At 36.8% G+C, this 24,073-nt stretch overlaps 1 long non-coding RNA gene across 1 annotated transcript; it reads left to right on the forward strand.

The window, feature by feature from the left end:
* Nucleotides 1–1,924: 1,924 nt before the first annotated feature.
* LOC121109128 lies at nucleotides 1,925–23,053 on the forward strand. Its single transcript, XR_005861774.2, has 5 exons — nucleotides 1,925–2,170; nucleotides 3,971–4,076; nucleotides 4,182–4,314; nucleotides 21,850–21,980; nucleotides 22,416–23,053. It is a non-coding gene; the product is annotated as an uncharacterized LOC121109128 (long non-coding RNA).
* Nucleotides 23,054–24,073: the final 1,020 nt, after the last annotated feature.

The following is a 24,073-nucleotide window of genomic DNA, read 5'->3' on the forward strand; positions in this document are numbered from 1 at the left end:
ATCGTTATTTTTTAAACGTTGTTGTTGGAGTTCTTAAGCATGATTCTTCAGCAGCCCTTTCTTGGATAAAAATCACATGCCACTCTGGACTTCCAGGTGCTGTTGGAGCACTGGCAAAACAAATAGTGCATAATGGTAATTGTTTAGTGTGTTGTTTGCAGGAGCTGAACATACTGATCCTTGGAGTTACCTGTGGAGCTGCTTCTCAAGCCAGCTATAACTGCTGAATATCCTGAGCATTCGAAAGATGGAGAGATCAGCATTTTCCGATTGATTCTGAGTTTATTTTTCCCTGACTTTTGATCATTATGAAGCAATCAAAATCAGAAGCAAAATATGAAATATTTTGTGAAAGATGTGCAGACTTACCAGTTTGTATGTCATGTAACAGGTGTTTTTTTAGTGTTTTTTTTTTTTTTGTTCCTAGAACCAAATTTATCTGAACTTGAAATAATGTTCTGCAAATTGTGCTTTCATGAGTACACTTCTTAGTTAGATGAAAACTAGTGGAAAAATAAGTCATTCTCTTAAAAATACAAATCCTGCTTTAATTCATTAAAATGTTACAATTGATCAAATAAAATTGTTGTTGTAGAAAAGATTATACAGAACAGGAATGATGCGCTGGAAAGTGAAACTACTATGTTGAAGAATATTCAGCTTGCTAGAACACTACAAGTTTTCCCTGTATATGTTTACTGTATATTTTCAGGCAAGTATACCTTTATAAACTGTAGTTTTTCTTAGTTATATTCATATATATTTTGCTACAGGAGTAAAAGATAGATTTTGAAACAAGCTAGAGCAAATGAAATATGTGCCCGCTCGCTTACCATAATATACATGGGTTTGTCCAACCACAATAAGATTTTTAAAGTTATCGGTGCAAGCAAAATGTTCACAGTATGCTTGAATCAGAAGCTGTCAGTCTGTGGCTTGGACAGATACACTCTTGGCTGGGTAAGGAACTGGCTGGAGGGCCAGGCCCAGAGAGTGGTGGTGAATGGAGTTAAATCCAGCTGGTGACCGGTCACGAGTGGTGTTCCCCAGGGGTCGGTGCTGGAGCCTGTCCTCTTCAATATCTTTATTGATGACCTGGATGAGGGCACTGAGTGCACCCTCAGTAAGTTTGCAGATGACACCAAGCTGGGTGGAAGTGTTGATCTGCCTGAGGGTAGCAAGGCCCTACAGAGGGATCTGGATAGGCTGGATAGCTGGGTGAAGCCAATGGGATGAGATTCAACAAGACCAAATGCCGGGTCTTGCACTTTGGCCACAATAACCCCAGACAATGCTACAGGCTTGGGGCAGAGTGGCTGGAAGACTGTGTAGAGGAAATGGACCTGGGGGTGCTAATTGACGCTAGACTGAACATGAGCCAGCAGTGTGCCCAGGCGGCCAAGAAGGCCAATGGCATCCTGGCTTGTATCAGAAACAGTGTGGCCAGCAGGAACAGGGAAGTAATTATCCCCCTGTACTCAGAACTGGTGAGGCCGCACCTTGAGTACTGTGTCCAGTTTTGGGCCCTTCACTGTAAGAAAGACATCGAGGCCCTGGAGTGTGTCCAGAGAAGGGCAACAAAGCTGGTGAGGGGTCTGGAGCACAGGCCTTATGAATAGCGGCTGAAGGAGCTGGGATTGTTTAGTCTAGAGAAGAGGAGGCTCAGGGGAAACCTTATTGCTCTCTATAACTACCTGAAGGGAGGTTGTAGTGAGCTGGGGGTCAGCCTCTTCTCTTGGGTGACTAGTGGTAGGACTAGAGGGAATGGCTTCAAGCTGCACCTGGGGAGGTTCAGGCTGGACATTAGGAAATTCTACTTGTCTGAAAGGGTGGTCAGGCACTGGAATGGACTGCCCAGAGAGGTGGTGGAGTCACTGACCCTGGTGGTGTTCAGAGAGCATTTGGATGTTGTGTTGAGGGACATGGTTTAGTGAGAACCATTGGTGAAGGGTGAATGGTTGGACTGGATGATCCTGTGGGTCTTTTCCAAACTTAGCAATTCTATGATTCTATGATTCTATGAATCCCTGGGACAGTGAATATGAAATGTTGATCACCTAGACTTAAAAGCAGTAATAACCTATGCATAAGAATCTTTTCTACAGAAAATGAAATACCGTATTAATGATGGCAACTATAAAATTTTGGAAGAAAACTCATCTATCTTTCAGTGAGTGACTATACATTCTTGTGTTTTTGAAGACACTGTTTATACCGTAGAATAAGCAATGAGCAAGGCATAAATTTAGTCACTTGGTTTTGTAATGAGCAGGCTAACGTGTAGATCAGTTAGGTTTTGTGGCATTCCTTCCTTCCTTCCTTCCTTCCTTCCTTCCTTCCTTCCTTCCTTCCTTCCTTCCTTCCTTCCTTCCTTCCTTCCTTCCTTCCTTCCTTCCTTCCTTCCTTCCTTCCTTCCTTCCTTCCTTCCTTCCTTCCTTCCTTCCTTCCTTCCTTCCTTCCTTCCTTCCTTCCTTCCTTCCTTCCTTCCTTCCTTCCTTCCTTCCTTCCTTCCCTTTATACTTAGCTGTAACAGAAACTTCCCAATAAAGAAACTGAAGGTTGGGAATATGGGAATATCTTATACAGACAGCATGGGTCCACCTGAACATAGTGAGCTCATAGTAGCTTATTCCTCCAAAGATACAGTCTTTGGCTATTGCACGACTTTTCACTTTACTGCCATGTGCTAATCTGTTCTGAGTACCTAGCTCAGCAGTAGAGCTAGGCTGTGAAAGAGCTGCAGTTTTTCTCCAACCTGTGTAAGTTTAAGGTGCAAAAAATTCAAGCTGGTCTACCTCAAGACTAGTGAGTTCAACAACTGCTCTGGGACTGTGAAATTACCTCCTTCATACATGAGAATCTATACAAAGTCTAAAGTAGGTACCTCTTAGCAAGCCCCTGACAGCATATTGTCCCTTTCAAGAAAGACACAGATTTATCTGAGCGCTGTGATTAGGTATGAGTAATAGCTCTCTTCTTGACATCAGAGGATAGAAGAGTAAGGTGTTTCTTTGTGTTCAGAACTGGTGCCCTTGCCTGTGACCCAGCCTAAGTATGAGTTTCAGAGGACTGAGGCCCTTGGAGGACTTTTAGAAGTATATTTATTGCCCTATACCCTGTAGTAGTGAATACATTCCTTTGAAAACTACCTTTCTCCCTTGATGCTAGGAAGGTACAAAGATACGCAGGCTCAATTTATAATTAAGATACTAGTTATCTTCTGAATCTGGTAGAAGATGCTTTGTTGAAACATGTCTCAGCAGCTTGGTTTGTTACTTGAACATTTCGAAGTAATCACCATTTGAGCTATAGAAGTCCACGAAGTTGTACCTGTATGACCATATTAATCTGCAGGGTGTTTAGTTCTGTCTCTCACTTCTGCTGTTGCACTCAGATCATAAACTCTTAAGGAAAACTTTTGCTCTTTTTACAGCACGTTGTATAAAGTGGTTCCAGTCTCTGTCTAAGATTGATAGTAACTATGGAAATATGATGATAATGCTGATAATAGTGACAGTGGTAGCAGTGTCTGTGCTACTATGTAAAAATTTTTATGGGAAGCTAGGAGATACAGAATTCCCATCCTTTGAATTTCTGTGACAGAAAGCAGTAGTTTTTGCTCCTACTTGCAACTTGTCACATAAACGTTTGCATATTGTGACCTCTGCTAACAATTTAAAGGAACATGAGCTTATAATGAAAACGTCCATTCTTTATCCAAGCATGTTTGGTTTTGCAGCACAGAAACATCTGACTTGAAATGTCTTTCAGCTTTCACTCTTTATCGTACTTACTGTCACATATATAGAAGTTATTACTGTCCTTCACAAAAGATTTTAAGCTGTAACATTGAAATAGTGGGTTCATCCACCTTGATCACCCTTTTTGTCTAAAGAAATCAGTTTTTCATCTTAGAAAAGCAGCAAGCAGCAGCATTTTCATATTTGTTTCATATTTTACATTCATACAGCAACTATGAAAGCTGCAAAAAACCCACATATTACCTCAGAAGTAATCTCAGTATTTTAATTCCCCTGTGGATGCAGATGCCTGAGGCTCAGCCCTGAAGCAGACACGTAAGCTCCTGAGGCATGTAGAAATTCAGATAGACTCCTTTTCAGTTTTTCTGATGCCTGTTGCATGTCTTGCTCAGCATGTGGAATCTGTCACTGTCTCTACAGGTTGTTCAAGCATCTTGCACAGTCTACAAAGAACTATGCGTATTTCTTGAGTCCTATGGGGAATGTTTTTGGAGATCCCTGTCTACCCTTGCTGACATCACAGGAGCTTAAGCAATAGTTCCAGGAAGCGTTTGTAAGTAACTGAAGTTTTCAGTTTATTCTGGTACTTACTACATTGAGAGACACAGTATATACGTACTAGCGTCTACTATATACTACTATACGTCCAAGGTTCCTTTCAGCGCAAGCCTGCTGGGCTCCACTAAAGTAAGCCCAAATGGAGAGTTTCCTTGATGTTTGTTCCTGAAAGGCAGTGTGCATGAAGACCATTCCAAATTATGTTCCCTCTGTTTAAAATCCCTTCAGATTTTGCTTGTATTCACTACTCCCTTTCTTATTCTCTCGTGTCTTCATTTCTTTTGCTTTCTATTTTTTATTTTATTTTTGAATATACATTTTCAAAGTCTTCTTGCCTCAATGGAATTTTACTATAACTCATTCAGACTATGTATTTTTTTTTTGTTGTTCTTTTTATACCTTTTTGATCTGACCATACTATTAAAGCATACAAAGTACTAATTCCTACCAATTCTCTACCAGTTAATACTGTATTATTTTCTTCTCAGTTGCTGATTTCATCTTTTATTCTCTATCCACGGTGAAAAGGGTAGACTAATTAGATTTTAAATGCCATAGTGTAGTTCTAAATAAAGTATTATTCATTAAAAATTAACCTTTTATTATGACAATTCTTGATATAATAGGGCACACATTGACTGTAAGCTAATTTATACATTTAAATTCTATCTCCATAAGAAAAATTAGACAGTTATATAATATAGGAGGATAAATGAAACATGGAAGTGTTACTGTAAAGCAATTGTAGTAGAATGACAATTGCTTGAAAAAGTAATAATTGTTTCATAGTGCTACATGTTATGTAGTGTACATGTATGTAGTATAAAAACTGAATTTAAAACAGTGTTAATGAGTTTTTCAATTTTTTTTTTTTCTGTGTGTGTGCTGTGTCTCCTGACAAGTTGCATTGGACACACATCACATAACAGTTTTATTTTCAACTTTTTATCATTAGCATAACAAGAATTTAGCTTTCCAGGACGCTATACAGGGAAATGTTTTCTCTGTATAAAATTTTCTCAAGGTCTTTAACAGTCCTTTTATTATTATGATGATTAATACCCTACTTTTGAAATTTCCTTTATGCTATTATTCAAACTTTAGGAATAATGTCATGTAGTCCTGGAGAGGAGTCATCCTGTTTTGTTAACTCACTAATTCCTGTGTCATCCATTTGAACGCGTGCCCAGCGTATCATTTTTTCTAATGTACTTAGTAATGGGTAAAATAGTGGTAGTAATAAAACCTATTGCTTCAGCTATGTTACTACATTAAAACGTTATTTTACATCATTCTTCTATTGTGCACTAGTTTTTTTAAATTACTCTTGATGTCTTGTGGTATATCTGACATAAAATTGGAAATTTAATTTTTATTGTTATGAGCATCTTTGTTCACCAATTCTTTACTTTTGAGAATGCAGGCAGCATGTGTAAGGACCACAAGGAAAGTCAGTATAAATAAATAAACAAAATATTGTTTGTCGCAACAATTAATACAATTTAATGCATAATAGTACTAGCATGAACACGTCATGAGTTCTACCATATTTGTTGTCTGTTAGGAATATACATAATTCACTTCTGCTGCTGTACTGAATATGCTTGTTTATATACATGGTTAGACATCTACACAGCGGACAATTCGTTTGTGTAAAGTAATACATGGGGGAATTCTCTGATAGTATCTGAAGATAAAGCCATTTAGAATAATTTATAAGACAATATAGGATCATAAAGTCTTGCACTCCCGTGCCACAAGTAGAACAATGATGTGCTTGTATTTTTGCCTGAGAAGAAGAAAAAATAGGACTGCTATGAAATCATCATACCGTTTCAAATCTTTTAGAATAGTTTAAACCTGATTAAATCTGATTTCATCCTGTAATGTAGAGGGTACAGTGGTATTTAGAGGAGTGCTCCTCCATGGGAGGTGATTATTGCAATACAATCTAATCTTTAATGTTGTGCCTATAGAAGTATTTCTACTGTGTTCTTACAGAAATACAGAAAAGGTCTGAGTGTATGTAGGTTGCTCTGAAAGTGATGCCTCCTATTTATTTCCATGGAAAACAATAGATACAAAGAGCAAAATAATTTGACAATTTGATGAAGCAAATTCTCAGCTACAAGACACCAGACAGAAGTCTGCATGCCACAGTTAAAAAAATAATAGGCAGAAGTGGAAGTGGACAGCTGTCACTTTTGCCACTGCTGAAATGTATCACCCACCACCTCACTGTGCTCACATCCACTCTTTGGTCTCCATAAGTGTTCAGTAACTGTCAGTGAATATCAGTGGGTGATATATATATATATATATATATATTTTTTTTTTTTTTGCATGGAGGAATTTAGTTCCACACTTTTACTTCGTCTACATTTCCATGTCAGATGCAATTCTGTCAGACTGCCCCTCTGCTGCCATCTGTCACACAGCGACAACATGTAACGGAAAATTGTTGGGAAGGTTCAGCTCAACTGCCATACCACCAACATCCACCTCTGACGTCATGAACCAACATAATAAATAATAGCATAATAAAAGGAAAGACACTTTTGGAGCAGCCCTTGTATATTCTACTGACACATCCCTTTTAACTTGCAAGCAAAAATAACAGCTTGTGAGAGACCTCAGTCTTGTGTTTCTACAGTTCTGAAATGCAATTAAGATAGATTCATGTTCCCACTGAAAAAGAATGAATTGCAGCAAATGACAGCCAGAGTAAAATAACTGACTTTGTAAAATTAAAGCCTAGCTCCACAAAAATACAAGAATTGAAATGAAATAGTCACAAAGAAAGCCATTATTGTATCACAGTATTCTTTTTTAACATAACTTTTCTCCCCACCCCCCCCCCCCCCCCCCCCCCCCTTTTTTTTTTCTTTAAAAAAGTAATATATCAGCCCTTCATATTAGGCATACATTCTCTCCAGGTTAGGAAATGATTCTTCACCAGAAGGCAGTGAACATGGAACAGGCTGTTCAGGGCAGTGGTCACAGCTCTGAGCTGCCACAGTTCAGGGAGTGTTTGGACAGTGCTCTCTGACACAAGGTTTGATTTTGGGTGCTCCTGTGCAGAGTCAGGAGGTGGATTCAGTGATCCTCATGGATCCCTTCCACTTGGGATACTCCATGATCCTATGATTCTATGATTATATGATATTTTTTTCTTAAACAGAAACCAATGTCATTAAAAAGGGCAACCAAATATGTTTTGCTTCTGTGTAGCTAGTGCAGAACATAAGAATTCCTTCCAAAATATAAATTCATTTAGGATGAATATAGTAAAAAAAGATAAGTGTTGCTTATGCAGACAGAAACTATGGGAAATATTTCAAAATCTCCTATAAAGCACACTGTTCCTTATTATGCTTTATCATTTCAACCTTCGGCATTACAAAGGGCAATCAAAAATGTAATTCCTGTTTAACTCGTTATTTCTGGTATCCATAATTCCACCGTTGAGTTTCTGAGCACATTAGTTTCACTCTTTAGAACTGATGAACAGTGAAGGAAGGAAAGAAAGGTTAGCTACCCTTCTGCAGACAGTGGTTCTCTGCTTTAATCCAGGTGGTTTTTTGGATTTCATTATGGAAAACCTATCTCTCGTACATTTTGTATGACTTAGATACCTAATGCAGGTTCCTGTATTTCGTTCTGAGCACTAGAGTCACCATTAGCTATGAGAATCAAGAGAAAATCCCATGCATTCTAGTGGGAATTAAGTATTTGTATATTTTTATAATATTTTTTACAATTACTTTTATGGAATCAGATTGAAAAGGACCTCTGGGGATCATCTACTCCATTCCTTGCTTGTAATGGGCCTAGTTAGGTCAGCTTGCTCAGGGCTATGTCCAGCTGAATACTGAATATCTCCAGGTCTGTTGATTTCACAGCCTCTCTGGGTAACCTGATTTGGGCTTCGACAGCTCCCATGGTAAAAAAAAATTCCTGATATTTAATCAAAATTTCACATGTTCCAGTCTGTGTCTGTTGCCTCTCACCATATGACTGCATACCTCCAAGTACAGTCTCTGTCTTTTCTGTATCTGCAGATCACTTCAGCTCTGTTTGCAGAACCATCCTGTTGGATTTATTCCCAAGTGTCCACTTATTTCTGTAAAATACTGGGAGAAGCAGAGCCACCAACTGCCCATGTATATCTAAAAGTAAATTTTTATGTTCAAATCATAGTTAGTGGGGTTCTGAGACTTGATTCATTTGCTCACAGACCTAAGTGAATGCAGTGCACCCTTGCATATAGGAGACATCCATGAGGATCTAACAGATGGGAGACAGGACCTGTGGGAGATCTCTGTTCTAGGATGGCAACAGGAGACTAGTTAAAACACCCCACAGCATCTCACATTGCAGTAACCATTTCCTGGCTACTTGAAAACTCGTTACATGCCTATTTCCTTTTTCACTTGAGGGGAAACTATGGAAACCTTTTCCCCTTTCTGCTACTTCTGCTCCTCTGCGCAGTAGTATGTCAGCCTGCTGTCATGATTCAATTATCACCTAATTGGAAATGTGCTTGATTAAGAATTGCAAACTTTATTAAGATTAATCTAAACATAAATAGCAGTTCAGTAATGTACACTGATGTCATTCAGTGTAACAAGCAAAGATGCTTTTTCCATACTTCACTGATGCTTATTTCAAGCCAAAGAAAAACTATTTCATTAAATATTTTATCAAAATGCAATGAAAAGTGCAAGTCCTTCCTTACACCCTGTTTTTTGTAGTATGTGAAATACACATTGTAGACTTTTTCTCCTGTTTTATGTTAGGTTTAATCACTTGCTTTCCTATCTTTCTTTGGCCATCTTTTTACAAATGCACATATGTAATACATCTACTTGAATATAACAATACATTTATCTTCTGCAGTGTGTACAACAATACATCATCTCATTAAGTGATTTGAGGAGAACATAATGAGCATCGTTGGAATGTAAGCTTTATAGTATATAGGAGCTGAAGTCTTCATAACTATCTTTGACTGTCTTTCTTGACTAGTGGGATTAATTATATATCTCACAGATGCCTGTCATGCACTCTGTTTATGCTATAGGGAAATGAAATAGGATAGTTAATTTTCTTTTATTCTGTTAAAATGCCAAGGTTTAATTAAACTGCTTCAGCTTAAGTATTGCACAGCTACTTTCAGCTGTCATGAAGCATACTAGAAATTGATTTGCCATTGCCTACATGCCCAAGAATGTATTCAGCAGGCATTGTAATTTCACTCAAAATTGTTTTTATTAATCATAGCTGCTTTCCAATTTATGAAATTTGTATGAGAAACAGAGTGTATTAAAATAAGTTTCATCCATATGTTCAGGGAATAAAAACAATGCAGGTGCCAGATAGCTGAAATTTACATTCAGTTTTGAATAACAATTGTCTTGTCTCTTTTTTTTTCTTTTATATGAGTAAGATCTTTACAGCAATGAAATTTCATGCATTCTTGAAGATTTTATATAATTATTTCAGCTATAAAATAACGATTAGGCAGTGCCATGCATTAGCAAGACAATTGGAAAGCAATAAAGCCATCATTTTTACAACTATGAGAAATAAAAACATAGCAACAGGCAATGAAAAATAACCACTCACTTGAAGCAATGCTTATTTATATCTAACATATAATAGCCATAATGCAGAGTATTTTCAGAACAGTTGACAAAAGTGACAGTAAGGTTGCTCACTTCAAGTACTCCACACCTAACCTGGTACCCAGTGATTTCAAAAGATCCAATAACCGTTGTGAACAACAGAATGCAGCAACTTCTGAACCTGTATTTCCATTTAAAAAGCACAAAACCTAAATGTACAATGAAATTTGAGACCCATAGCATTTAGTGTCTATTGCTGTGACTAAAGGAAATTCTGATGCCAGGAAGGCATAAAAATTCTGACATTTTTAGTAAAGATACTGATGGCAGTAGATGCTACCCTATAATTTACTTCTGGGTAAAATGTTTTATTGGGGTGGTCAGGTCCAAATACCTGATTCAAATCTGATAGAAGCTGACCTGAACCTCTTTTTCCTATTCAGTTCTCTTCAGCCCAAAATTAGTCACGTAATTCTTTTTGAAACACTGAGCTTGGATTCACTTCCCACTGGTAGTTTGTGCCACCTAAAGTAGTTGCTCTCTTGTTTGTCATACAAGCAGACCTTTTGTTTTGTTTTGTTTTGTTTTGTTTTGTTTTTGACTACTCCTTTCTTCCCCAAGTGTTAAACAAGTAACCTGAGTCTGTAGTTTCCAACTAGCAAAAATTTATTAATTGAGAATTGAACTTTCATGAGTCTCCAAGGAGGGATGCATGTGAGGTCAGTGCATACCTCTGAGAGTGAGACCAAGGGCTACAAATACAAGCAGAACATTAGTTGGTGACAATTTCACCAAAACATGACAACAGAAAAAAAGAATTTCAACAAACTGAATGCGAAGTTCTAGAATATAATTCATGTTAATACTGTTAAAGGACAGTGAACTAGATCTTTAGGAACTACAGCAATAGACTATTTTATGCTATTAATATGAAATGCAGTAATCCAACATAGCCCGTTTGTGTTTTCCCCCAGTTTTTTAAATGGCTGTTGAGATATTAAAGTAATCACAGTTACAAAATAAAATTGTTGTATAATATTTCTTATTTGAAGAATGAAGTGGAATAAGTGGTTCTAAATATCCAATGTCATTTTGGCAGGAGGAGTGGGAGGTAAATCATAACATGGTGTAAGCTGGCATGGATCCTTTCCTCTTACTGGCTGTGATGTTGATGAGGATCTGGACCATAAACTTTAGATACTGAGAGTTAAATAAGAAAGAAAAACTTTACTTTCATGCACATCCATCAAGCACTCTTGTGACATTTCATTTAAAATAAAAAATTCAGCTGATATAACACACCATAGAATCTCTAAGTAAAATTCTCATCATAGTTGTGTTGTTTCTGGAACAGTGGAGATTCTTGCATTTTAATTTTCCAAGGTTTGTCTACCACACTTGGTTTATTTTAAAAGTGCACACTGTGAAGCTGAAAATACTTTTCTGGGAGATTACCTTCACTTTTTCCCTTTGCTTCAACTGTCGTCTGCCTCAAATACAGTAAGTGACATTATTTCGTACTCTTTCATGCAGGGATGCACTTAATAGGCTCACAGGAAAAGTGATCATTAGATGACTGACTGTAGCTTGATTGCCTCTGGATAACTCTCACGGGTTTATTTCTTCATTTTAGCAAGGAATGGAAGCTACCTCACCTCACACTGCAGATTTATGGATCCAACTTCCAGTGGTGTCAGAAAACATCCGTGTAGCAATAAAATGGCTGGTGCTTGCGTATTCATAGATCACTCCATAAATAAAGAAAAGAACAGAGCATGGGAGAGTAAAACACGGGATATAGTGGAGTTTGGTAATTTTTAAGGAGATAAATGCCACTGAAGGGGAAAAAAGCCTTTTAATTGGAGTATTAAAGGAAAAAGTTGATGGCAAAAAAGTATGCTAATTAGTAGAATTTATTTACTCACTCATAATTCTTTCATTTATTCATTTGATAAAACCTTTAGCTAAGTATAAGCGATTCTAGAATGAGTAGATAGAATGACACTAGTGAAAACTCTCATTCTCCCATCTCCTTTCAGGGAAGCAGCACTGTGTCACACTCATCACTGTTCTCCAGCAGTGTACCTGCCTGTACACTGCCAGTTACATATTCATAATGCTTACCTGCATTAACAGAATTTGTGTGTGTATTTATTGAGAAAGCAACATATATTTAGGCTCACGTAATAGATGTTAGGAGGTGTATGTCCCACTTTTATTCCCCCTGAACTTTCATGAATCGGGCCTGGAAGTTTCCTTGTGCATTTTTCAGTTTATCTGTAAATTTAAATGTACATTTATTATTTGTTACAGCGTTGCACAGTTTTTTTTTGTGTTGTTTTTTTTTTTTTAATATAAAAGATGTTGTCAGGCTGATGATAGAATAATGTATATTGAAATTAATTAGAATCAAGAAGTAATTAACATTTGTGTTTCCTTTTGACTCAGATGGAAACAGAATAACAATAGCAAAAGTGAAATCAGAAATACCCATTCAGTTACCCTTCACATTAGGAGTTTATAATGGTGCATAACCTTCTCTGTAGGTGTGTGCAGTGTAGTAGTGTGCGGTTGTAGATGGCAAACAGCCATCTTTCAGGAATGAATTTTTAACAGGTTTTTTTTATTTTCCTATGTTATTAGTTTTAATTTTGCTATGACACCGCACAATAAGTACTTGTGAGATAGAGTCACAGGATGATAGAACGTCCCGAGTTGGAAGGGACTCACACAGGACCACCCAAAATCCAATCCCTATGTCTGAGAGTGCTCTCAAAATGCACCCTGAGCTCTGGCACCCACTGCCCTGGGCAGCCTGTTCCATGCCCACCTTGCCCTCTTAACCACCACTGTAGTCCTCCTTCAGATGCTCTCTAATAGTTCTATGTCCTTCCTAAACCAAAAACTACATTTTTATTAAAAATGGCAGAACTAGTTGCTCTACTGTGCAGTTAATTATTTTTCTCTATTGAATATAAAAAGGGCCTGGATGATGGAGAGGTATTGAATAATGCCAGATGGGTCAATGGAGACAAATAAGGAAAGATCAATCCTAAGTAGCATTCATATATACTTTTTATGATTTCTGCAGGTAATATTTGCAAATGTAGAGTCTTTTTACTCTTCGTTATGTCTGCAGGTATGTTAGCATGTGGCTCCATAACATGCCTGCCATATAACTCCAGTGTGTTTACATGCAGAGGTGCTCCCAATGATGCACTGATGTTACACAAACTACTTAGTCAGATGTTACAAAAAGTAATCCTAAAAACACAATTTTTTGCTCTTGTCTCATGCCCATTCCCACTAAGACAAGACCTGAGTGGGTTAGCACTGCTATCATTATAATGTTAGTGGTACAAACAGCATTGCACTGCAGCATTAGTAGCTCTAGGGACATGTTGCAGCTTTACCAGTTTTATCTTCCCAGGATGGAACAGCATATCTCTAGAGCAGATAAAGTTGTTCCACATTTGGTGTTTCACGTAGTTTGGCCATACTGAGAAATGGTTGAGAACTGACAGAGAGCATTGCTTCAGCTTGGTTCAGTTATGCCGAAGAAGGTATATCATGAGGATTATCCTGGCAGATGCTCTGTCTCATTAATTGTAAAAATCTCATTAAATATATGCAGTAAAAACAGACTCGCAGTTAAATGGTCACATAGTGTCTTTCACATCTGTAGTCACTCTTTGGAGCTGGCTCCAAGTTAATTTATGAGAACTGGGGAGTGAAGATGCACAGTGCAGTACAGTTGCATCCTGTTTTCCCAGGTGTTTTCTTTCTCTTAATGTCAATCTGAATATATCATTGACGTCTCATCAAAGGTCATCACAGAAGCATGCTGCCACCTGTCTGTTGTTATGAGACTAGATTAATTTTAAGATGAATTTTAATTCATTATAAAAAGTATTATCTGACTAATTACTGAACCCCATGGCCTTAGAGGTCCCTTTTTATGAGTAACTCTTCTGTCACAGGGTTTGTGATAGAACATAGAACAGTTCTCTGCATCACAGTGCCTTTCAAGATGTTGTAATGATGCTGATTGGAGCTGACATCTTGATCCCATTTCAGATTTTCTGCGATGCACATTTTATAATTACCTGATGACAAAGGCCTCCTCATAGCAGACTTTGTTTGTTTCCCTGGACTTAATGAAAATCATACACAAAGTACATTTGGCTGATATCTTGTCCTTTATCATTTGGAGTTTATAGAGGTAATGATGCATAATGAAGCAGAACAGACTGACATACAAATCACAGAAGAATAGCAGCCTATTCCCTGGAGAATATGGAGGTTATCTAGTCTTCCCATTTGTACTTGAAGTAATCGAAAAGATAGATTAGCCTATGTCAAGTATTTGGCAAAGAATTAAAAATGTAAAAGAAACTCACAGGTTACACAAGTTGAATATAACATATCTACTTGGAGAGAAGTTGTATGTCTTCATGCTTTTCTTGTACACTTCATCCTCTACACTATAACACTTCTGTGTTGAATCTTGGTTTACAGTGTGGATGAGCCAGATAGGAGAACAAATTCAAAATTTATTCAGTGCTTTTGACAAATTTCTTGAAATGTGAGAGTAATAGAACCTCATATGACTTGGAAAAGGGAGTATTAACAATTTTGATGCACAGATCTGTCCTAGTTTATAAAATTGCTTTGGATTTATGTAGGTTGTCTGAGAACAGAGTGCGCAGGTCACTGATTGCATCCATAAAACAGGAAGCTTGCTATCTGGCAGAAGTGCATATAGTCTCTGTCTCCCAAATGACAAACATAATGATTAGCTAAAAGGAAAAAGGAATAGAATGAATCTAGTAGTAAAGTAGGCAATACTAAATTGTGCAAAGAGCAACTGATTAATGTAAATGCATTCTAAGTAAATGATTGATTAACAAGAATGGCTAATACATGAATTGTCACATTTTTCACTCGAAAACTCTGTGGTCTCACATTTCAAAACTGTGTATAATTACAATGATTATGAATGCAAACCAGATAATGACACATACAAGTAGCCACCTAGATGTACAACTGTCCATTTGCATATAAATTTGCATGCAGTCACATTATAGTCTCATTAAGTATGGAACTTTGATTAATTATGTGGGCACAGTCATCCTCTGAAAGAAATAGAACCTCAGGTAAAAATAGCTTATAAGCATAATATGAGGTGTCTAAGCATCTCATAACAAATTTAAAATTGCATGGATAAACCTTAATTCTAGCACAACTAAGCATATTCTAATATGCTGAATTTTGTAGCCTTAATGTTTTTGTTTTTGCTGTTGTTTTTCTTAACCCTGCTTTTAAGTTACGTACATTAGTGTTCATACTGAACCATACATATAAACATTATTTTATATATATGAATAGATCTTTAAGGTGAGATCACGTCTTTGAGATTTTGAAATCTAATGTTATTCAGGTTACAATCATCAGTTAGGGAAATACTAACTCTTTTTCAAGAGTTGATCTTTTCAAAAGCAAAACTTTGAAGCCTGTCTGTCTCATTTTTGCAAAGTGACTTAGTTACTTAGAATCCACAGGCAGTGAGTGCCACTGGAGCTAAGACTCTTGAATCCCTTGCAAATCTCTGAAGATTCTGTGCAAATCTCAGTGTTCCAAAATTTCTAAGGAACGCATTTTGATAGTTCTGTAAATGCTTCAAATATACATGAGTGATTAATGAGAATTTAATGTTATTTGGCATATAAATTGCTCATGGCTACATCTGTCTACATAGCAGTGCCTTTGCAAATCTGGCCTTAGATCACTTTTCAAAAGACTGTGTCTTAAAATTCCAGGTAACCTAGGTCCTTTAGAATACTAAATCAATATATTATTTCAGCAGAGTTTAACATTTTTCATCAATCACCCATCACAAAATGCATAAATTAGTTTTGAAATCTTGACCTTGAATCCTTCCTGTAATCACTGTAGCACAAAGACCTTTGGAGAAAAATGTGGGAAAATGGGGTCCTAATTTATAACTGATTTTTATTTAACCCATCAATATTTTCATATTATATCACCTAAGATTATAAAATTCTGAAGTGTTACTGAGGAAGAGTCCCACAAATCTGTTGATTAATCTCAGCACTACTCTCATTCTGTAAGTACTTTTACAACAGATTTTATTTTCTCCCTTTCTTTTTCAAAATAAAATTTTAGAGTCTACAGTTAAAGTGGAAAGCTGTTAGACTTCCGTGGATGCCTGGAACTATTAGTTTAAGTGTCATGACAGCTTGGATGCTCTTGCCTCAGAAATTAGAAGGGGCTATTGGATAAGTAGTCATTCAGGGTTTACAGCTGTGATACGTAATGTCTAAAACTCAGTGAACCCTGAACCCCTTTGCCAGCTGTTGCTCTTGAATGGCTTTCAAAAAAGCATTACATTTTAAAAGTGAAAAGACAGCTCTGTTACCTTTTAAATGATGGGATACGACTGAGAAGAATAAAATGTTTGAGTAAACTTTTTTTTCTGTAAGTTTATTTTTGATGAACTTGACTTCTTTTCAAAAATGGGGAAAAAAATCCCTTTGTTTTAGCCCATGAAAATTTGAACATATAGTTCAGCTTTCTTTCAACTTTGTGAGAGCTTTTGAAAGGAGGTCTGGTGTTTCTAACCACTGAATCATAAAACAGCTGAGGTTGGAACGTACCTCTGGAGATCATCTAGTCCAACAGATGCTTGGTGAAGCCAGCTGCAGCAGGTTACTCAGGGCCATTTCCAGTCAGGTTTTGAGTATCTCCAAGGACAGAGACTCCGCAACCTTTCTTGGCAGTGTGTTCATGTACTTGATCACATTTGTGATAAAAAAAATTCAAATGTTTAAACGGAACTGCTTGTATTTCCTGTTACAGCGGACCACTGACTCTTGTTCTCTTCCCCCTACCAGGTTCTTGTAAACAAGATTCCTCACAAACGCCCTCCTCTCGAGGCTAAACATTTGCTCCTTGTATGTCACATGCTTCAGTCCCTTACTTACATTCGCAGATCTTCACTGAACTCACTCCATTATTTCCACAACTTTTTTGTACCAGGTAGCCCAGCACTGACACTGACCTCCAGATGTGGCCTGCATAGTGCCAAGGAGGGGAGAAGGATCACCACCCTGGACCTTCTGGTTATATTTTCTTTAATAGTAACCAGGATGCTCCTGGTCTTCTTTGCTGCAAGGATGCATCACTGGCCCATTTCTCCAGGCTGTTGTGGTTCCCCTGAATGGTAGCACGGCTATCTATGCGTCAGCCTTTCCTCTAAATTTTGTATCAGAGGGTGCAAGCTGCCCCATTGTTCTGCTCATTAATGAAGTTACTAAACAGTATTGACTTGGTACTGACTCCTGGATTACTCCACTAGTGTCTGGCCTCCAGCTAGATTTCTTGTCGCTGATCACAAGACATTGAGACTGTCAGTTTAGCAAGTTTTCAGTTCACCTTACTGTCTACTTATCTAGCCTGTGCTTCATTAGTTTTTCATGAGAATATTAAAGGATACAGTATTGAAATGCTTGTTCAAGTCAAGAAAAGTAGTATACAGTTCCTTGTCTTCTAAGATACTCATTTCATCAGTCAAAGCTGTCACATTGTTCAGGCATGATATTCCCTTTGTAAATCCATGTTTACTACTCCCAGTCACATTTAGTTCAACTTCCCTGCGATGCACTGAGATCCCAACAGCTAGATCAGGTTATTCAGAGCCCCATCCAGCCTGACTTTGAATGACTCCAGGAATGGGGTCATGTGGATATAATTTATGAAGATACTAAAGAATGCTGGTCCCAGTACTGACTGCTGAGGGACACCACTTGTCACTGATCTCCATCCAGACACAGAGCCACTGACCAGCACTCTCTGGGTGCAATCTCGCAACCAGTTCCTTGTCCATCAAATAGTCCATGCATCAAATTCATATTTCCCCCCGTTTGGGGAGAAGGATGTTATGGGGACCATATCAGAGGCCTTGCAGAAGTTCAGCTAAATTACACCAGTAGCTCTGTCTACTCATACAGGTACTCCACCATAGAAGATGACCAGGTTGGTATGATCCTGGGTTTTACTTTGCCTTTCTTACTCTTTGAGGAGTTTTTGAAAAATCTTCTTTTCTATTCTTTTTTTTTTTTTTTTTTTTTAAAGAACCATATTAAATAAGTCCTAGAGCTCAGTTACACCTTCAATTAATTCTAAGTATTGGGGGGAATGGTAAGTGTAACAGCAATTATCTATTCTTGAATACAGAAAATCAAAGATGCTTAGTACTTAGTATGGCTGATTCTTTGAAAACTTATGATAAAATCATATAACATCAACAGTGGAGAAAAAAAAAGAGAAAAGAAAAAAGAGAGAAGTAATAAACCTGCAGAATAGATGCTGTTTTAAACATTATTGTTGGGAGTGACTTTTAAGCTTGTAATAATTAATACTACCCCCATGTGCAGTACTAGAAGGAAATGTCTGAGGCTTTAAAGGAGACATAAAAGGTTATTTTGGTTCTTCATGGATATCAGTTTTTAGTAGAAAACAAATGAAAATCACTGGCTATAAAAAAAAAAAACAACAACAAAAAAACATTTTAAATGCATTTGAGTTTGTGGTAAATAGAGTTACGTATGTATAGTAAATGGCAAGACCTCTACGTTTGCAAGCTGTTCGAAACAGAACTGTATGCATATTTGATGTGATACAAGACTGAGTATTTTGATGGCAAAATAGAGAGTAAAATAATAATAATTAAACATCAGTGTTAAAGCATGTGCTTAAGAAAATTTTGAAAACTCCACAAAGATCTCCATTTTCCTGTGCTACACATAGATACCTACAATATGTACCTTCAATATGTACACTACATTTGTTCACGTCCTCTTGCCTGTCCCAAATGACATGTGAATCCCCCTTTTCATGTCTTGTGCATAGGAATAGGAGACTCATATATTCCTGAAGCATTATGATAGTTCCTGAATAAATTAAAAGTACAAGGTTTAATTTAAGAATATCCATAATATAATAAAAACTAATTTCCATTAATATAGCGAGGTGTTTAGTATAAATTATTCCAGTGAGAGAAGCTATGAAAATTGTTTTGAAGGATTTATTTTCCACTTACAAGTTTCTTTCTTAATGAGGATTACATCCTCAAAGGGGAACAAGTAATTGATAAAAATAGTTTTTTGCCTTTCAATAATGTTTTCAGTTCCATTATCTTGTTCTAGACTAAGATGCTAAAGGTTTACAACTCAGGACAATGAAATAATAACCATCCCTAAATCCTCACTGTAGGCCAAAATTTTACATTGTTAACTACCTGCCTTATAAAACTCACCTAACATAGTTGTTCAAGGTCTCAGAATTTCCTTTTCTGCTTTGTTCTATTCAATGGAAACAGATTTCATTTCATTCTATTATACAATGAAAACAAATCTCTGAATTTGCCACATGCTAGTGGTTTTATTAATATTGCAGTAAAATAGTTTACAACTCAGTGACAAAGTTTGTCTGCTGTCAGTGTGGAATTTGCAGCAAATATAAAAAGCAGCCCTCGTGATGTTTCTTAATGTATGTAATACCTCTTGGGTACAACCACAGTCAGTTTTGCTCACATCTGTACTGACATGCATTTTGCAGATTGTCAGCCATCCACCTTGCACCATCATGATAATACTAACTGTAAGGAACTCAGAGTTCTGAAAGCCTGTGCTTAGCTGGACCAAATGGTATTGTTCTTATAACCACTAGGCACCATTTGGTCCAATCCTGTAAAGGGATTGGAGCAAATCTCTAAGGGCTGCAAGTCTCTCCTGGTAAAAATTACACTGGTGTAAAGTACTCAGTTTTTAAATGAGTTCCTACTTTCATGTTATCCCATTTGTTCTGGTCCTCAGTCATGTTTTATAGTGATGCTTATGTGGTCTCTGTGTACCTGATACAGAAATCTTGTACCTGCTCTGCTCCATCCACCTCCTTCATCCTTGTCTTTGGTAGCTGAGCCATTCAGCTCACAGTAAAATACTTCAGGTACTGTGGAACAACATGGATGCTGAACCTGGCTTCTGCACCCTTTCTCCTTTCTTTGAGGGCTGCAGTATTGGTCTAACTGTTGTCTACATGAACATTTTCTGCTCATGCAGTGTAAGCTGTAGTAAGAGAGAAGTTGCAGATACCTCCCTAGGAGGGCAGGGAAAAATGATTCTGGATGAGATCAGTGGTACAGGCTGAGAAAAAGAAAGGAATTTTTTTTCTTTAACCATATGTAAAATATAGCAGTTTTTTGTCTTTGTTCAGAGAAGGTGAACGATATTTTCTTCAAATCTAACATTCAGAATAAAGGCTTCCAATTAATTTGACTTAGTGCTACACTGTATCTGGTGTTGTGAGATAATTAACATAGGTGTTTAGAAAAATCATTTATTTTGGGTCATGCCTTCTAAAATAACATAGTTAACTAATGAGAACAAATAGGAAAGCTTCTTTCCCTAGCTTTTGCTTTAGTCTGCAAGAATCAAAGCAACATCTTTTCCTCGTTAATTACCCAATTAAAGAAAGGCAACAACTAAAGATAAATGACAGAATACAGGAACATGGTAAGGTCTTTTTAAGAAATGAGATCAGTGCACACTTGATACATTCCATGTGGCTTATGATACCATTCCATGTTGATTCAAGCTACCTCTACATATCTGGCCTATCATTTTGAGAGTGGAATCACACTTGCTGGCTCTGATCTATTTATGATGCTGAATTGTGTGATGTTAGTGGACTGGTAGGTAGTACTCTGTAGAGATGGAAAATATAATGATATCCAAGTTTCAATCAAGTTTGAATATGGCTGACCAGTTTTAGGTATAAATAAATAAATAAATAAATAAATAAATAAATAAATAAAATTATTACAAGAATTCAGTAAATAAATAATAATTATTATTGCAAGAATTCAGGTTCTAAACTCTGTCATACAGGAAATTAACTTAGCAATTCCTTCCAAAGGCTTGCCTTCCTATACTGATGGCTCACAACCATGCTGTGTTGCTATGTTTTGTTGAATGGATATTTCAAATCTGAATGCTTTTCAGTAGGGCATGAAGAGAATGCCTCACATTCCAAAACACACACTTACAAAGTTATTTTAATTCGAAATTCAGGAGGCTCAGCAAAAGACTTCAAATACTTATGGCCTCTTAAGATACTTACATATGTATGTACACACACAAAATGCTTAAAACATATTATTTTTAATTTTTAAGTGTACTTTATTATCATTTGTCTAAACAGGATTAAATCAGTTATTTATGTATCATTTTCCAGAAGTTTATTTATTGGATAATTCAGATTAACCCTATTGCTAAGAATTGTTTTCTTTCTACCCATGGAAAAATCACAAGACTTTCTATAGACTCCAGGCTAGTTTATTGCAGTTTTGAGGAGTAACAGCAGGTACAGATCTGGGAAGGGGCAAACAGAGTGAGGGGTTAAAATAAGGACTTCTTGAATGTTCATTTTAGAGCAAATGATTTCTAAAATTTGGAAGAAACCCAACACAAGCAAATTATTAAGTGTCTTAGGGATATATAACAGGAAATTACGAACTGCTCAGTTTATGATCAGTTGTAACAACTTGTAAAGAGAGATTAAATATGACTATAACTTATAAAGAGATGAAGATGGAGAATCTTATTTAAAAATAATGTCACCACCATTAAACAGATAACATTCCTCAAGAGAAACAGATTTTTCCATTTATAAGATTTTACGTGAGTAGAGTCTAGAACAAAAATATTGATGACCAAAACCATATGCTTATTTTTTTTTTTTTTTCAGAAATGATTCAATTTTCTAGTAGGTGCTCCCTTTTAGGACTGAAGTTTATCTTCTTCTCTATATTCACATTGTAGTGTGAACCTCTGATGTCAGTTCTCTGGATGTAACATCAGTACTCTGGCAATAAACTGTTGCCCAGTATTTGAAGACAATCCATGCTCAAGAACTTGACTCATCCTTTCAGCAGGCTGAAGGATTTTCTGGAGTAAGTAACCATTTCAAAACAATATTTAGTTCCAGAGCAGGATTAGGTTGTTCACATTAACATTGATCATTTGAATCCTTTTGCCTTCTGATTTGTGTTTTCACTACTAACTTTCTTTTGAATGTATTCAAAAGAAAAAAGAACAGTAGGAGGAGTGAATGATGCTATTTAAAACATGACTGGTCATTTGAAAAAAATATTTTGTCTACTATTACGCACAGTACTCTGCTTTCTACATCGTCCTGTTATGTAATCCTACATGTTTGTTGGTAACAGTTAGGTATTGACTAATTATTATATTAACTACTCAACAGTTAATATTTATTAATAGTTAAGAGCTAACTCGAATATTAACTACTCAAGAAGTCTGCAAACTAAAAAAGCATGATTACAATGCAGGGATGAATCATGACCACATTATTTTGACTTTTACAGGATTGCTTAATGTGACATTGGCTAGCCCTTTGGAGTTCTACAGTGTCACAGAGTCAGAATGATATTTTATAGTTGAAACCAGAAGAAACATCTGCAGGTCACTTGTTCAAGCAAGGACATTCAGACCAGGGTGATTTCTATGCAGAAGACTTACTTTTACCAAAGCAATTGGATTTTGAGAAAACTAACGGCACTAACATGGTGCGTGGATCTTAGACGGTCTTCGACAGAAAAGACCTTTGTATTTGGAAAATTTTCTGCGTTAAACACTAGCAAATTATCAAAATATCTTATTAATGAATACATCAATAAGTGTGAAATCTGGGTTATCTGGCTAAAATCATTTCTGTTTTCCTCACTTTCAATTAGGATAAACATGATGAATTAGAAGTATGTATCTATGATTTAGCAGTACACTTTCTACAAGATTCAATCCAGTAAGTTACAAATAAGCTTTAAAATTTGAGACATCTCTGAAATACATTGCGGCTATATGCAAATTATCAAGTGAATTTCTTTTTTTCTGGAATATAAACTATTCTATAATAAAGTATTAATTTAATTAAAAACTAATTACTAAAAACTGGTTGCTACTTCCATCATATTTCTAATGTCATTAAAGCCCATCTTTGACCTTATGCTTTGCTGTCTGGTAGTTTTTTTTTTTCACAGAATGACGGTTCAACCTTATGAAAAGATGACTCATTTAAGAAAAGGAAAATTAAATGAAAAAGTAGGACTTCACACAGTTTTGCTTCCTTAGACATCAAAGATGAAGAGAAACTGTTTCAAAGCTTTCAAATAGCTAAATTATTCCCGCTGCAGTTTTTACTGATTCTTTATCATCTCATCTGTCAGATTTACATTAATCATAGCAGGAGGCTGAATTTTCAAGATGTAACCATGGTTAAGAGCATGGAGTTTTGAGGGCTGGTTCTTTAAACATTGGATTCTTCCCTGAAATAGTTGTTTAGCCTCTTTTTGTGGAATGGAAAAACAGTACTGGGAATTAATTCCACCTATTTTAGGCAGCTGCTGTGGGTGGAATGAAAGGATTGCCTCACATAGTGCCTTTCTACTGACCCAGAGGGAAGCTTGCTTAGATAGGCCATGTAGGCATTAGAGGTTTAGCATGAGACACTAATTCTTACATCTGAAATACTGTGCAACTTAGTGGGACATGCAGGTCAAACTTGAGAGCAAGAAGAAAATGCATATGCAGTGGAAACAGGGACAGGTAATCTGTGAGGAGTATAGAGATGCTGCTAGACTGTTTAGGGATGGGGTCAGGAAGGCTAAGGCCCATCTGGAACTCCTTGGCAAGGGATGCTAAGAAGAATAAGAAAGACTTCTGTTGGTACATCAACCAGGAAAGATCAGGAGAGCATACTCCCCATAGTAAGCAACATAGGAAGGCTTGTAACAATGGACAAGGAGAAGGCTAAGGTGCTCAATACAATTTTTGCCTCAGTCTTCACTACTGACTGCTCTACACACAGCCCTCAAGTGGATGGTTCAGAAGGTGCGGACATGGGGAATGATGCTGCTCCAGCTATAAGCAAATAGGATATAAGAGAGAATTTTTTTACTGTGAGAGTGGTGAGACACTGGAGCAGTTTGTCCAGAGAGGTGGTGGATGTCCTGTTGCTGGAGACATT

Source organism: Gallus gallus, chromosome 1 (genome assembly GCF_016699485.2).
Source record: "Gallus gallus isolate bGalGal1 chromosome 1, bGalGal1.mat.broiler.GRCg7b, whole genome shotgun sequence".
Lineage (NCBI taxonomy): Eukaryota > Metazoa > Chordata > Aves > Galliformes > Phasianidae > Gallus > Gallus gallus.